Source organism: Helianthus annuus, chromosome 2 (genome assembly GCF_002127325.2).
Source record: "Helianthus annuus cultivar XRQ/B chromosome 2, HanXRQr2.0-SUNRISE, whole genome shotgun sequence".
NCBI lineage: Eukaryota > Viridiplantae > Streptophyta > Magnoliopsida > Asterales > Asteraceae > Helianthus > Helianthus annuus.
The window spans coordinates 76895651-76910539 of record NC_035434.2 but is presented as its reverse complement, the minus strand read 5'-3'; the positions used below and the strand labels follow the sequence as shown (position 1 = coordinate 76910539).

Genomic DNA, 14889 nt, shown 5'->3' with positions numbered 1-14889 from the left:
AATATATGAAGATCTACTCAGAAACTTGAATGTTCAAGAAAAACTTGGAGATCTGCTGTGGAATATTTGAAGATTTGAAGAAATCTTGAATACTTGAGAGAGAATAAGAGAAAGCAAAGAAGGGTTTGTGAATTCTTCTCTCCTCTCGCCGACTATTTATACTCATCACATTTAATGCGATGAGTAAATGTGCCAGATTAACCGCGCGCTTAACCAATCAGCAGACGCCACGTAAGGCGAGATTCCCGGAGTGACCGTTACCACACGCGAGTGGGCCTCACTCGCCTGATGGAAAGCCGAACCGTCAGTGACAGCATGATGATGGCCGTGTCAGCAGTCAGCTCAAACGTCGCCGTCAATGACATTTTGCACCAGCCTGTCAGAATTCAAAATTCGAGGTTTTTCCCGCTCAAAGTTACTACAAACTTCATGCAGAAGTTACCCAGGCCGCGCAGGATTCATAGTTATCCAATGAACCTGCGCGCTTACACTCAAAAGCAGGGAATTATCAACAGACAAATCTGGTAGTCGCGCCGTAGTAAATGACAAACACTTACACGCGCGCCGCCTACCGAGATTAAGCAAGCGTTTTTCACAGCTAGCACTTTCTTTTTCCTAAGTCTAGAGCTCCAACCACTTACTTCGCGCATGGTGCAGCACTGGACTAGGGGGACTTGAAGGGGTATGGTCCCAAAAAGCCGCGCAGACCATTTAGGTCGCGCGCTGGACCATACTCCTTACCCAACAAGCAGATCAATCTTTAGACCCGCGCGGGCTGCACAAGCAGAGCCTGGCCTCGCACGAGGTCGAAACAAGAGATAACATCAGATTTCACACTTATGTTCTGAATAAGAGCCTTCAGTCCCTACACCCTGCGCGGGCTAGTTACGTGCTCAACATGGGTCGCGCAAGAGTTAGAGCGCAATGCCACTTCAGAAAGTACATAGGGTACAAGTGGCAGAAGGGCGAGCCAATCAGCGTCCACCAGGCTGTGCTCTATCGTGCTTCACGATCGTCTGACGTGCAGGAGACAATAAGTACACAAGGACGCCTACGTGGCACCAATCAGGGGGCGGCGACACCTGCCCCATGATCTCCACTTACCTGCTGATGGCAGAGGGACAGCAAGGCCGACAACTAGGACACGTGGCTCCAATCATGGTGCGCCAGCACCGGAGATCTTCTAGAAGACACTAACGGTCGATACCAGTGTGACAAGGAGGATATTCCCTGTTTGTCGCCTTCCAGCCCAAGGCCCATCAGCCCATCTCCTCTTACACCTCTCCGGCTATAAATAGTGACCTCCGTGCACAGGTTAAACATTCTATTCTCTCTACTCTCACTCTTAACACACACTTATTTTCTCAAAGCAGATACTTATTCTCACGCCGGAGTCTGGTTAAGAGGGAAACCCCCATATTCCCCTCTTAACGAGCTAACGGTGTTTCTGTTTTGCAGGAAGAACGGATCAAATCGGAGTTTAGGAAAGTTTAAGAAGATTAACCCTCATGTTTGAAACATAAACCAAACTAATTAACCTTAAAATTAGTTCCGTGTTTCTTCATGTTCTAAGTACATTTTTGAAATCTAATATTGCCGGTGTGTGTAAATTGAGCTTTAAAGACAAACTGTATGATAGTATGTCTAGGTTTGAAGGATAAACATGTTAGAATTTGTGAGATAACTTTTTACAATAGTAATTATGTTTTCTATCTATTTCACTAAGTCAGTGGATCTTTTTTTTTCTCTGAAGTCAAGTTTTATTTGTTCTTCCAATCTTGCATAATTATTAGGCTTCATGTTACCTTATTGACTTTTCATGTTACATTTTTTTCTAGGATGTATGTAGATTATATAAATAGTGACGTATTGATGGGAAAATTCACTTTAGTCTTCAGGGTGACCTATCATAAATTTACGATATACCATACTAGGTTAGAAACCCGTATATCATACGAGATGAATAAATGTTTTTTTTTAATATTTGATAGCATAGATATGTTAAAATCATAAGATGCATACTTATAAAGAAAATTTAATGAATCTAGGGACCGAGTTTAAAAATTTAATACATATTTAATTAGGTTATGATCACTACAATATCTATACTATATAATAAAAGAAACCAATAGAAGGACACATGTCATTCATTGAAGTCATCTGTTTTTATAGATAAGTCATCTATTTTTATAGATAATTAACATTAATTAAAAGATAATTATAAAATTAAATTTAATATAATTTAAACAATTCGTATAGGAGATAATATAATATTTTAAAATATTAGGTAAATGATTTATTTATTTTATTAAACTAAAGTAGTTAAGGGTACAACCTATTTCAAAAATACTTATAAGAGGTAAACAAAAATATTAATCAATGTTTATTGGTTCTATACTTTTATTTTCGTGTTCAACTCTCAACTCAAATACGGTAATCACTATGTTTACGTGACATTTATAAGCACCATCACCGTAATCACCCCATCCATCATATATGGGGTGTATCCGTTAGTTTTTTTAAGATATAAATTTTTATTAGATTCATTCAACCCGTGTAATAAATGAGGTTTTTTATAGATATAACATTTTTATTTTTACTATACAAAATTACATTTATCCGATTCGTGTAATACACTGGGTTTTTAAAAATATAACTTTTTTATTATGTAGTATATAAAATTAGATTTATTCAATCCATATAATACATAGGGTTTATAAAGATATACTTTTTACTGTTTGATATATAAAATTACATCTGCTCAACCCGTATAACACATGAGGTTCTTAAAAATGTAACTTTTTTCATTATTTAATATATAAAATTAAATTACTTAACCCGTACAATACACAAGGTTCTTAAAAATACAAATTAATTATTATTATTATTATTTGATATATAAAATTACATTTATTCAACCCGTGTAATACACGGGGTTCTAACCTAGTATAAGTACTATAAGAGCACATGATATGCGATCTCTCCAAATGCCACATCACTTTTTCTCCCAAACTTCCCGTGTTAAAGGGTACCCAACAAACTGTCAAAACTCAAATGTGTGTATATATGTGTGGGGTCAAGTTATTCTACAAAGACTTTTAATTGTAAGAAGTGTAAGAAGGATTTATAAATTGACAAGTGTCTAATAACTTAAAACTAAACCCACTACATCACCATCAAAAACCTAAACACCCACCCCCACCCCACCCCACCACCACCCAAAAACCTACCCCCCCCCCCAAACCAAAAAACCTAAACCCCCCCACCCCCCACTCCCCCCCGCCCCCCCCCCCCCCCGGCAAAAAAAAAAAAAAAAAAACTATACCTCACAAAAAAACCCCCCAAAAACCTAAAAAAAACTATACCTCACAAAAAAACCCCCCAAAAACCTAACCCCCCCCCCAACCCCCCAAAAACCTAAAAAAAAATCTAAAAAAAACTAAACACCCACCCCTACCCTCCCCCCCCCCCCCCAAAAAAAAAAAAAAAAAAAAACCTAAACCCCCACCCCCTCGGTAAAAAAAAAAAAAAAAAAAAAGTTTTTTTTAGGGTGGGTGATGTGTGGGTGGGTGGGGGTGGGGGTTTAGGTTTTGGTGGTGGTGAATGTTTAAGGTTTTTTTTTTTTTTTTTTTTTGTAGTGGGGTTTTTTTGTGTAGTGGGTTTTTTTAGGTTATTGGACACTTGTCACTCTATAAATCCTTCTTACACTTCTTACAATTAGGATCCTTTGTATTTGATCCTAATCCTATATGTGTGTATCTATAGATTCTGTTATGATTTGTTTTTGTTTTGTTTTTGGATGTTTTGAATTGCTAGCTCTTGACTGGTTGTTCATATGTTTGGCGGATTAATAAAAGGGTCTCGTTTCCTATTAAAAAAAATATATGTGTGTATTTAGTAACTACATAAATCCAATTCATACTTTTACCATAGTCATGATTTGAACAATTCGTTGACTGTTTATCGCCATCGTAATAATTCCTTATAACCACATCCACATTGTAAAAACATCATAAAGAAAATCTTTCATGAATAAGATGTGAAATCTACAAAATGATTACAACTGTCTTTTTGAAAGGCAACATTTTTTAGTCTAACAATCAGTAGTGGTGATTGCTGTTGATAGGCCTCTCTCAATTTCATGATGAAATTTTGTTCTTAGAATAAATGTGATTTTTAGACGGAAAATTGCTAAGAAAATAAGATTAAATATTAAAGTTGGCGAATTGGAAATAAATAATTCCACGTAACTCAATTTGGTCGATAATAATCTCAAGTCAGTTATTGGCCGATAATAATCCGAACTGGTTAATTTTTTTTTTTTTTTTTGTAAAATAGTCCGCCGTTAAAATAGCTTAACGGAGTTAAGTTTTTTTCCGAATTATAAACCGATGTTTTAGGGCTTTTGATCAGAACGAGGATACGAGTCGATTGAGGTAAAACTCACCTTGAAATTGTGCTCGAAATGGCTTGATTTTTGTTAATTGAAAGTTTAAACACCCGAATCGAAGCACCGTTTTCGTGGGTTGGGGCAGTATTTCGAGGTAAGTTTTACATCAATCGACTCGTATCCTCGTTCTGATAAAAAGCTCTAAAACATCGGTTTGTAATTCGGAAAAAAACTTAACTCCGTTAAGCTATTTTAACGGCAGACTATTTTACAAAAAAAAAAAAATGACCAGTTCGGATTATCATCAGCCAATAATTGACTTGGGATTATTATCGGTCAAATTGAGTTAGGTGAGGTTATTTATTTCGAATTTGCCTATTAAAGTTTGATAGTGTAGGATATAATATTATATATATTTTTTTTTACTTTTATTGGTGTTACTACTACTAAGATCACCAATGTGTCTGCCGTTATTGGTTGGTCCCTAACGCTAGTTATTTATGTCATTGCGACTAGTACAACTATTGCTATTGTGTCGACTCTTGTAGCCCTACTATTAGTTATAGTTGTTGCTACTTTACTATAAGAGTTAAATGCCATTTTAATCCCTGTGGTTTGTGCTATTTTGTCAGTTTAGTCTAAACGTTTCATTTTTAACCTGTGGGTCTAAAAAGGTTTCACAGTTGCCATTTTAGTCCATTTGGTTAACTTTATTCATTTTTTCTGTTAACGAGAAGGCCAATTTGGTTATTTTGTATGTAATTATGTTAACTAAAATGGCAATTCAGCCATATAAAATGACCGAATTGGCCTTCTCGTTAACAGAAAAAATGGATGAAGTTAACCCAGTGGACTAAAATGTCAACTGTGAAACATTTTTGGTCCCACAAGTTAAAAATGAAACCTTTGGACTAAACTGACAAAATGGCCCAAACCACAAAGACTAAAATGGCATTTAACTCGTACTATAATCTTATAGTTGTTATATATTACTATTATTATTGTAATAAATTTGGTAATGAGTAGTAATTTCTAATGTCATATTTAATTAAGTATAAGGTGTTATTAAAAGGTAGAATATTCATGACTTGGTGGATCGCATGTCCTATAAGGTTGAGACTAGTTAGGACATCTTTTGGGTGATAAAAAGTTAGAAAATTTTATTACAGGAATCGATATACCTATTAAAAGATTTAGTTTTATACTTTTACTAGCCTATATCCCGTGTGACACACGGGTTTAAAAAATACAATTAATAACCTATTATTCAATATGATCTTTTATATCGTAACAATCAAAATAACATCTAAGAGCATTGACATTCGTGCCTTCATGTTCATTTAGATAATTTAATATAAAATTTATTTTTCTCTAAATTTTCTTTAGTTTTAAATATCCTATCACGTCCATCTCTATATCTATATCTTGATCTAACTCACAAACACTAATTTTATTATTTATTTCTCTTTCCTACAGACTCACAACCAAAAATATAGTTTATTGTACTTTTCTTCTCTTTAACCGTACACTCTCATCACACTAAAACTTTTTAACTTTTACTTTTCAAACCATATGGCTAAAGTTTTACTCAACCCTATTTTGCGAAGTTGGACTTCAAGTTACCAACATAGGGTTTAGTGAAACTCTAGCCATATTATTTGAAAAGTAAAAGTAAAAAAACCATATATTTTATATTTGCAAAAGATATTTTTTTATATGATGTCTTTATTATAAATTATAACACTTCTTTTTTTTTTGGGTGGGAGAAACATAAAAAAAGGATCACATTATAAGTGGGTGGGTTTTATTTTTTTTGGATGATCCAAAGTTGAAACAGATCCAAACACTTCAACACTACCAACTTTTGAAGTGAGCTTCACGGGTTATGGGTTGTGTTAAAAAAAATCTATTAAGTAATTGCAATCTGGCGTTAGCTCATTTGGTAGAGGCTTATGCTTTAAGAGGCGATGCCCCGGTTTTAAACCCGGGAAACAGATTAATTTAGGATTATTAGAGTATAACGTTAGAGAAAATTTTATTTATATGCGACACGGGTAGAAAATTTTATTTATATGTCAAACCATGTCACTTAGTAAATCGAGTCCCCTCTACAAAAAGAACCAACAAAATTATAAGTGTTTAAATATATAAAATAATACTTTTCTACTATGCGGCACCAATGGCGGACCCATGATTTTTTTTTCATTGAGGGTCAATCACGTGGCTTAACCAAACTTTTAAGTGGACAATCGGGACATTTGCTGAATAACGCTTTGAACTTTAAGTTTTCATTTGAACTTTTAATAAGATTTTAATAGGTGCAAACTTCACCAAATTCTCAAGACACAAAATCCTCTAACATAGCTTTTCAATCTACATGTTTTAACTAATTTTCCTAAGCCACCTGGTCATCAGCAACTCCGAAGCACTTCAACATGGGCGTAGCTTTGAAGGGGCCGGCAGGGGCGCCCGACCCCCCGAATTTTTCACTCAGTGGTGTTATGTATGTACGTTTCGTAAAGAATTTTTTAGATATATACGTTTTCGAACCCTCGGTTTTATAATTTTTAAGGTATAATTTTAGGTCCGGTGACTTCCGACTCCCCGGTCGGAAATCTCAAGCTTCATCACTACACTTCAAGCTTTTACATGCAAGCTTTTACGACTGTATAACATCTCCACTATACGATACGACAAAAAAGTAAAGAATTTGAAAAAAAACATAATTAAAAAGTTGAAGAATACGAAAAAAACTGAAACATCTTCTTTAATCATTTCGTTGAAGGGTCCTATTTATGAAGTTTATCTGAGAAAGCAGGACATAAAAAATGGGCTTATCATAATTGATATTACCAAATTCCCCAAATGTAAAAGCAATTACCACAACAACCAAAACATTAGTGATCGAATAAGTTAATAGTAGTAGAAAATAGGATGTGAACGGAGAAACATGAAATTGAACTAACAAAACAAAGTGACCGTAGATTCATAACGTTTTAAACTTTTACGCATTATAATAATCATCAACTACTCGCTTAAATACATCATTTCACCGGTAACAACAAATATAACAAAATTCAACTAACCGAAAACTTAAAGTTCACCAAACAAATAACAAAATTCAACAATAAACACTACTTAAAACTATGAACTACCAGTAAAATCACGCAGTAATAAAAAAAAGCAAAATATAAATCACCCCACAATGATAAAAGTCACATAAAAAACAATTAACATCAACCTGCTGGCATGACTACCTTAACAATCTCTATTCCACCACAATATTCCCGCACCCAATAATTACATAACATTAGCACAACTTTAGTGAGGATTGATACAGTAGCAAAAGCGTTAATTAACTTATAGAATGTGTTAGTGATCCAAATCTGCCGTAAAAAAAGAGGCTATAGAGCAAAGCTAAATTTCAGCCTAAGCCAACATTATTTATGGAGGAAAGGACACGGATGGTCCCTGTGATTTACCAAAACTTTGGATTTGATCCCTAACTTTCTAAAAGTACATAGATGGTCCATGAGGTTTGCACTTTGTAACACATTTGGTCCCCAGCTTTTTTTCAAAAGTACATGGATGGTCTCTGTATTTTGCACTTTGTAACGCATTTAGTACCTAACTTGGACATGTTAAAACCTTTAGATTTGTTGGTTGGGAACTAAATGCGTTACAAAGTGCAAACCACAATGACCATTTATGTACTTTTGAAACGCTAGGGACCGATTCCAAAATTTTGGCAAACCACAGAGACCATTCATGTACTTTACTTTTATTTTTAGAGGCCGAAAAAAGTTACCATATGTAAAGCGAAGGCTACTTTTTAGTTGTCGCTTCTGTTTATATCGGTAAGAACTAAAAGTCTATGTTCATTTTGGTAATTTTTCGGTCGCATGTTCATTCGGTGATTTTTTATTTTTGTTTTCGAGTCGGGTCAACTCACACAATAAAGTAAAATGTTATCATAATTCACAGGTTATCGTCTCAAAACCTACATGTAAAACGGGTAATACATATTTACAAGTATAAAAAAAGGAACCTTGAAATGGGAGTTAACTTTCTTTTGTATAGGAAGATTGAGCCAACCCTAATGGGCTGAGCTGCAAAGTTCAGCACTCAAATGTTTTGTTATTTACTATGCAGATGGAAGAATTTGTTGGCTGATTCACTAAATGTAGTTGAAGTTGTAACTTTTGACTACCCATGTGAGTTTTTTTTGAAGGACAAATTAATTTAGGCCTTTTTTTATTCTTGATTTATTACAATGTTGTCTATTTAAGCGGTTTATAACTAATGATATGACTGGTTGTAGACATTTCTCAAAGAAAACCTCCTCCCAAAGCCGAAAAACTAATCGACTTTCACTCGGATATTGTCAAAATGACTGCTGCAAAGTACCCACACCATCCTCTAATTTTGGCTGGAAAGTCCATGGGTTCAAGGTAACGATAACTGAATTAGTTATTTTATCGATTCATAAATCTGTAACGACTACCATAGGATACAAATGTTTTCCTTACTGTTATATGCAAAGTAAGGTGTATGGTAGCCGCTGAGAACGGTATTTGGGCTTCTGCTGTAGTTTGCTTGGGGTACCCACTATAGGTTTGTTAGTCGTGATATCGTGCACGTTACTGCTTGAACTTTGTGACGCAAAGCGGAATCACAAACGATAAAGAGAATGTTTACTAAAAAGTTGATAAATTTATGAAGATTTGGTAAAATAAAATCTTGGGACTTCAATGCAATTTAGGCATAAATAAATGCGTAAATATAAATTCAATGAATAGCTTGTTTTTACAATAAAAATGGAAAAGATTACCAAATATGGTGAAAAACTTTCAAAGCCAATATTGGGCCTGCAAATGATGAAATTTGGGTATGATGTAACGTAAATATATATGAACTCAACGTAAATTTATCGAGTAAAATGCCATTTTCGTCCCTGAGGTTTGACTACTTTTGCGAATTTCGTCCAAAGGTTTGTTGTTTCGCATCTGGATCTAAAAGGTTTTAAAACTTGTCATTTTCCTCCAACTCGTAAACTACATCCATTTTTTAACGTTAAGTCATGGGTTATTATATATAAACCGGTAAACAATCAATTGAGCAAAGTACATAAAAAGGAAAGATGGTACCTCGAAATCCTTTCGATGATCTCGCCCTTTTTAATATGCTTAATATGTTGGTCAGGCAAATGCTGAATCCAGCCAAGAATGGATAGCATTAGTGGGTTAGCCATGCCTATTTGCATCACAACATAGATAGTTAGAAATTCCCTAAGTAATGATGCCAGAGTCAAACACCTATCAACAACCGTTGTTACATCAGAATAATCATTTGAAGTGCAATAAAACCCTCTTTCTAAAGCACCAATTTCTCTCTCAAAAATAATAGTTTCCCACATTCATTGCACTAAAAATATCTATATAAAAATAAAATAATAAACAATATAAATTTAATATATGTGTATGTTTAACTGATCAATGAAGAGGGTATACCTTCAAACTTTAGCAAATGGAGCTTGATAACCGATCCAATGCTCCACCAAAAACTACACTTAAAAAAGGTATGTGTTTACATCAATGTATAAACAAATTCACAATATACCTAAAGACTATACAAAGTAAGAAACCCTCAAAACCCGGCAGACCCCGATTTTACCAAATATAAAAGACCTGAACATGAATTAACCGTCAAGCACAACACCACTAAAAGCAAAACATGGAGAGTTCCATCAACGGCGAACGCTGCAAACCAGAAGCAATTAAATATAAACCCGAAATAAAACACCCTCTTGAAGTCATAGACCCAGAACTTACCAAATTTAAAAGGGTTGTACCTGAACACCCTCTTGAAGGTCACTTTCTCATTGCAAAACTCACCATATTCTTTTATAAAGGCTATATGCCACAGCTACAGTTGCCACAGCTCCAACTACAACAGAAGCTGTGTAAATCTCGTGTTGCTCCCACTTTCTAGTGAAGAAGTCAAACTTGTAGGTTGATTTTTTCCCATCCTTTTTTCGCTTCTGAATCATCAACTTTGCAGCATGAGAATCCATTGGCACCTTGACAACAGCCTCTAGTGTTTTCCTTCTCGTCTCTTGTGATCGCCTTCAGATCATTTCCGTTCGGAAGTGTCGGTTCAACTACCTTCTCCGCTTTCTCAACATGAGCAACACCCATTTCACCCCTGCAGTTGATTAAATACATTAAGCACTAATGCAAAACGCAAAACCTTTTAGGGATTGATTTCGACCCATATGTGTAATAAATAGTCAATTTGGTTTATTATATATAAATCAGTAAACAATCAATTGAGAAAAGTACATAAAAAGGAAAGATGGTACCTCCAAATCCTTTCGATGATCTCGCCCTTTTTAATATGTTGGTCAAGCAAATCAGCCACATCACTTGGAGAGTTGGATTAACATAACAATACCTACAATACAACAACACAAGAACATACATATGTTAAAGTGACTGGTGTAAACAAAATCTAGGTTAAATACCCGTGAGCTTCACAGGTTATGGGTTGTTTTAAAAAAATCTATATCTATAGACCTATTTTTTTGTATGATTTTATAAAGACGTGTCGAGGCAAAGATGTAACCTATGCTTGAGTAACAAATGAGGTAAGTCTAGATGCATTATCTACAGAACGCCATTCTAAATCTCCATAATCACCAACTGATGAAATAAGCATAGCTTCTTTACACAAAAGTTCCTCGTGAGGAATCAAAGGTGTCCTGTTAAGAAGTGCATAACGACGTGTAGCTATTGATCCCAACGGGAACCAGTCACCAATCGCAAAATTCACAGCCTCACCGCAATTAAAACCTATAAAAATAAAGCAGTATGACGATACAGAATCCTCGAGCCATTGTAAATCATACTTTAGAAAATAATAACTACCATGACTAAATCCTGCATGATATGCGCGGGGGAACATGACGACATATTCCCTGGGCTTTTGGACAACCTTGTAACCCGGAACGCCGTGTTGTGACAAAATATTAGGAGGAAATAAGGTTGTTTTTCCTAGGAGAACATCAAAAGCGCCGTCTTCTCCTTCAGTTGACAGAGTATCATGACACCTTTTCACGAACGACTTTTTCGAAATCTAGTGCAGCGTGACCCGGAACACCGTACCAGGTTTTTTCAGCTCCACAATGATGGTAATTAATGCTGTAACAAATGGAGTATAATTGTATAAGACTATAAGCATAAAGTTAAAAACATATAATGAAATAAATTTACGAAATACATACCTATATAAGTAATGGTCTTCTACATGCCAAGCAAACATACTGAACAACATCCCTATGTAAAGCATTGGTTCGGTAACTCCCGGTAAATCATAACAATCTAAGATAAGTAAATAAAGCATAACAATTAATTTCTATACACGATCAAAGAAGATAAGCTATTTGAATTAACAAAACAATATACACACAAAGTCAAAATCAACTTTGTTTATCTTGAATTAAAACAAAACAAGTGTTTTTCAGATGTTTTGGTAAACAACGTAAGAAAGTAGGTTTGACTACTCACCAAAACAGATGTTTTGACTGAAAATTAAAACAAAAGTAAGTCTGGTTATTTGACTCAACAAAAATAAGGTTTGACTCACGAAAATGGGTCTATTTTTGCAGTCTATGTTAAAAAGTAAAATGGTTCAGAATGTTTTTCAGATTTCACCAAAATGGGTTTAGTTTGTAACATGTGCACAGATTTTGTACACCTCTATTGGTAGGGTATCTTTATGTATTACAACTTTTCCGTTGTTATGATTCTCTGCATTTCCCTTTTGTAAGCAAACAGGTAGGAGGTTTTCCATTTCAAGCAATAAAATTCAAAAAAATTTCCATAACCTTGTTTACTTTATTCTCCATTTATGTGACTCTGATTACCAACAAATATAACATAACAAAAGTAATTTAACTAAATTTAAACAAAAAACACAAAAGTTAAATAGCTTGGTTTGGTTAAATTCGTTTGGAAAAGAAGTAAATATGAAGAATCTCTTTACTCGATTGAAGAACTTGAATAATTTCTTATACACATGAATTATGTTGTGATTAAATCTCACAAATATGAAACTATACAATGAACTTGTTTACCGATTAAAAGTTCAATATGATGCATACAATGTTGATTGTATTCAAATTACTCAATTTAAACTGTAAAACTAAAGCAATTACGTCGTAAAAACGCATATTGAACCGAATTACCTGACCAAACAACCTCCAGTTGCATCCAAACATGGTAGACCAGCACCCAATCCTTCCAAAACCACCACCCAAGCTACTATCATCGTCAATCATCACTTGTCCAGCGGTTGGAGGTCATCTCCACCGTCGGTAGTCACCACCACCGCTTCCATTCGTCTAAAAAACTAACATCCGCCATGGTTAAACTTTAGATCTGACCAAAACTACCAACTATAAATCGGAATGAATATTACAGATACCCAATCTTACCTCGTCGTGGATTTGCACCCGGTGTCTTCCATTGTCATGGTCGAAGTCAAGAACCACCACCGCAAGTCACCACAGTCGCCGATTTGTGGTTCCCAGCGACTATTTTTGCTGTATGTTTTCAAATATTAACAAACCCCAAGTAAAAAATCAATTATTAACAAACACATTCTAAACAACTATTGGACTGTAACACCACTTTGGTTTATACAAACTGTAATTGCAAATAAATTCATGCTCATGTTCATATTCATGATCAAACTACACTAATTCACTGTCTACAAGCAATTCTAACAATGTAAAAAAGAACAAATCTACAAAAACAAAACACAAATAAAATTTTTATTTGAAAGAATTATACAAAAAAAGATTAAGAACCCTAATTAATAGTCCAACAAACATGAAAAGCAACTACCCAATTTTTCCTAATTTTGAGGAACAATTGTACTTCCTCAAATCTTAAAGCACACTAATTAATCTTTAATCTACCTACACTCAAAGGAAAAAGCATAAAGAACATATACTTAACACATAAACAAAGTTTAAGAGATGCTGATGCATGTGGCTGTAGTAGCTGGAAAGTAATAATCAAGAAAACAAAAATATTAAGAACCCTAATTACCATCAAAATTCATAAAAACCACCTTAAGAGTTAAGGCCTCTGTGAGACAAAGTATCAAACATGTGGAGTGCAAAATAATAATCACAAAGAAACATAAGAAGAATGGTTGAGCGAGTGCAGAGGAGAGAAGAACGAATGTTAGCGGCGGTGGGAACTTTTAGGGTTTCTTCAAAAGGGGGTTCAGATCTACAATAATCAGTATCAAAATCAACTCAAGAAACTGATAAAAGATAACAACAATGAACAAAAAAAGAATAAAACCATACCTGCTAATAGGGTGCTTCAGATCAGGAACCATGGATGAGTGATTGAGAAGAAGAATGGTTGAGCGAGGGAAGAGGAGAGAAGAAGGAATGGTAGCGGCGGTGGGGAACTTTTAGGGTTTCTTCAAAAGTTAAACCAAAAACCGGGTTCTCAAAAGTTGAAGACGTGGAGCCTTCTGTGTTGAACACGTTAGTAAAATGAAGGAGGGCTTGACACGTGTATTGGTTGAATGTGGGGGTGCCAAGTGGCAGAACCTTGTTCTTTTATTAGATATAGAGATATTGTATAAGTTTACGTTATTCTTATTGAGCTGAATTTGAGCCGACGCTTGGTTTGTACATTTGTCAAGCCAAATTGTTTATTAATTTATAGTATATAATTTTATGTTATTCTTGTTGAGCTGAATTTGAGCCGACGCTTGGTTTGTACGTTTGTCAAGCCAAATTGTTTATTATTATTATTTTTTTTAATTTAGAAAAATATAATAATTTATTCATAAATGCAAATATAAACAGATCAATACGAGCCAACATGCTTAGATTAATGTAAAGCACGGGCTTATAAAGATTAAGGTTGGAGTGCTATTTGAAATTTGGGCTTACCTAAAATGAGCTAAACTAGCAAGCTTGTATCATCTTGAGCTTGTTTAATTTACCATTACACGAGTCAATTTTAAATGAACAAACAAGCCATAAGTTTTTTAAACAACAAAATCTTAGACTATGTTTAAACTTGTATATTGTTGTGATTTGATATTTTCAACCAAGTCTAGAATTAGCTTTGGGTAGAGCAAGCATTATAAATCGAAATCTGATCGATTAACTGAATAAAAATTTGTATTCGTTAAAACCATGATTACCCAAATTAAACGACTTGGTTTTTATTGGATTGGTAAAGTTGTTGTTGTTGTTATTATTATTATTATTATTATTATTATTATTATTATTATTATTATTATTATTATTATTATTATTATTATTATTATTTTTGGTTCTAAATTGCAAATAAAAGTCACCGTGGTCAATTTTTATGTTAAGGTCGTGGGAGGCATCAATGATAGGTTTATAATAAAAAAAAAAGTAAGAGCACACCACATGCACTTTAATTTAAAGGGAATAATTT

The 14889-nt window shown here is 34.4% G+C and overlaps 1 long non-coding RNA gene across 19 annotated transcripts; it reads right to left on the bottom strand.

The window, feature by feature from the left end:
* Window positions 1-9134: 9134 nt before the first annotated feature.
* LOC110914737 lies at window positions 9135-13929 on the bottom strand. Of its 19 annotated transcripts, none has more exons than XR_002578575.2 (13): window positions 13770-13928; window positions 13526-13689; window positions 12885-12992; window positions 12636-12799; window positions 11673-11769; window positions 11317-11589; window positions 11015-11241; window positions 10752-10843; window positions 10222-10594; window positions 10064-10149; window positions 9901-9958; window positions 9538-9643; window positions 9135-9444 (listed from the first exon to the last, which is right to left on the bottom strand). It is a non-coding gene; the product is annotated as an uncharacterized LOC110914737 (long non-coding RNA). The 19 variants fall into 19 exon arrangements; XR_002578582.2 differs by having other exon boundaries at window positions 10078-10149; XR_002578588.2 differs by having other exon boundaries at window positions 10242-10594.
* Window positions 13930-14889: the final 960 nt, after the last annotated feature.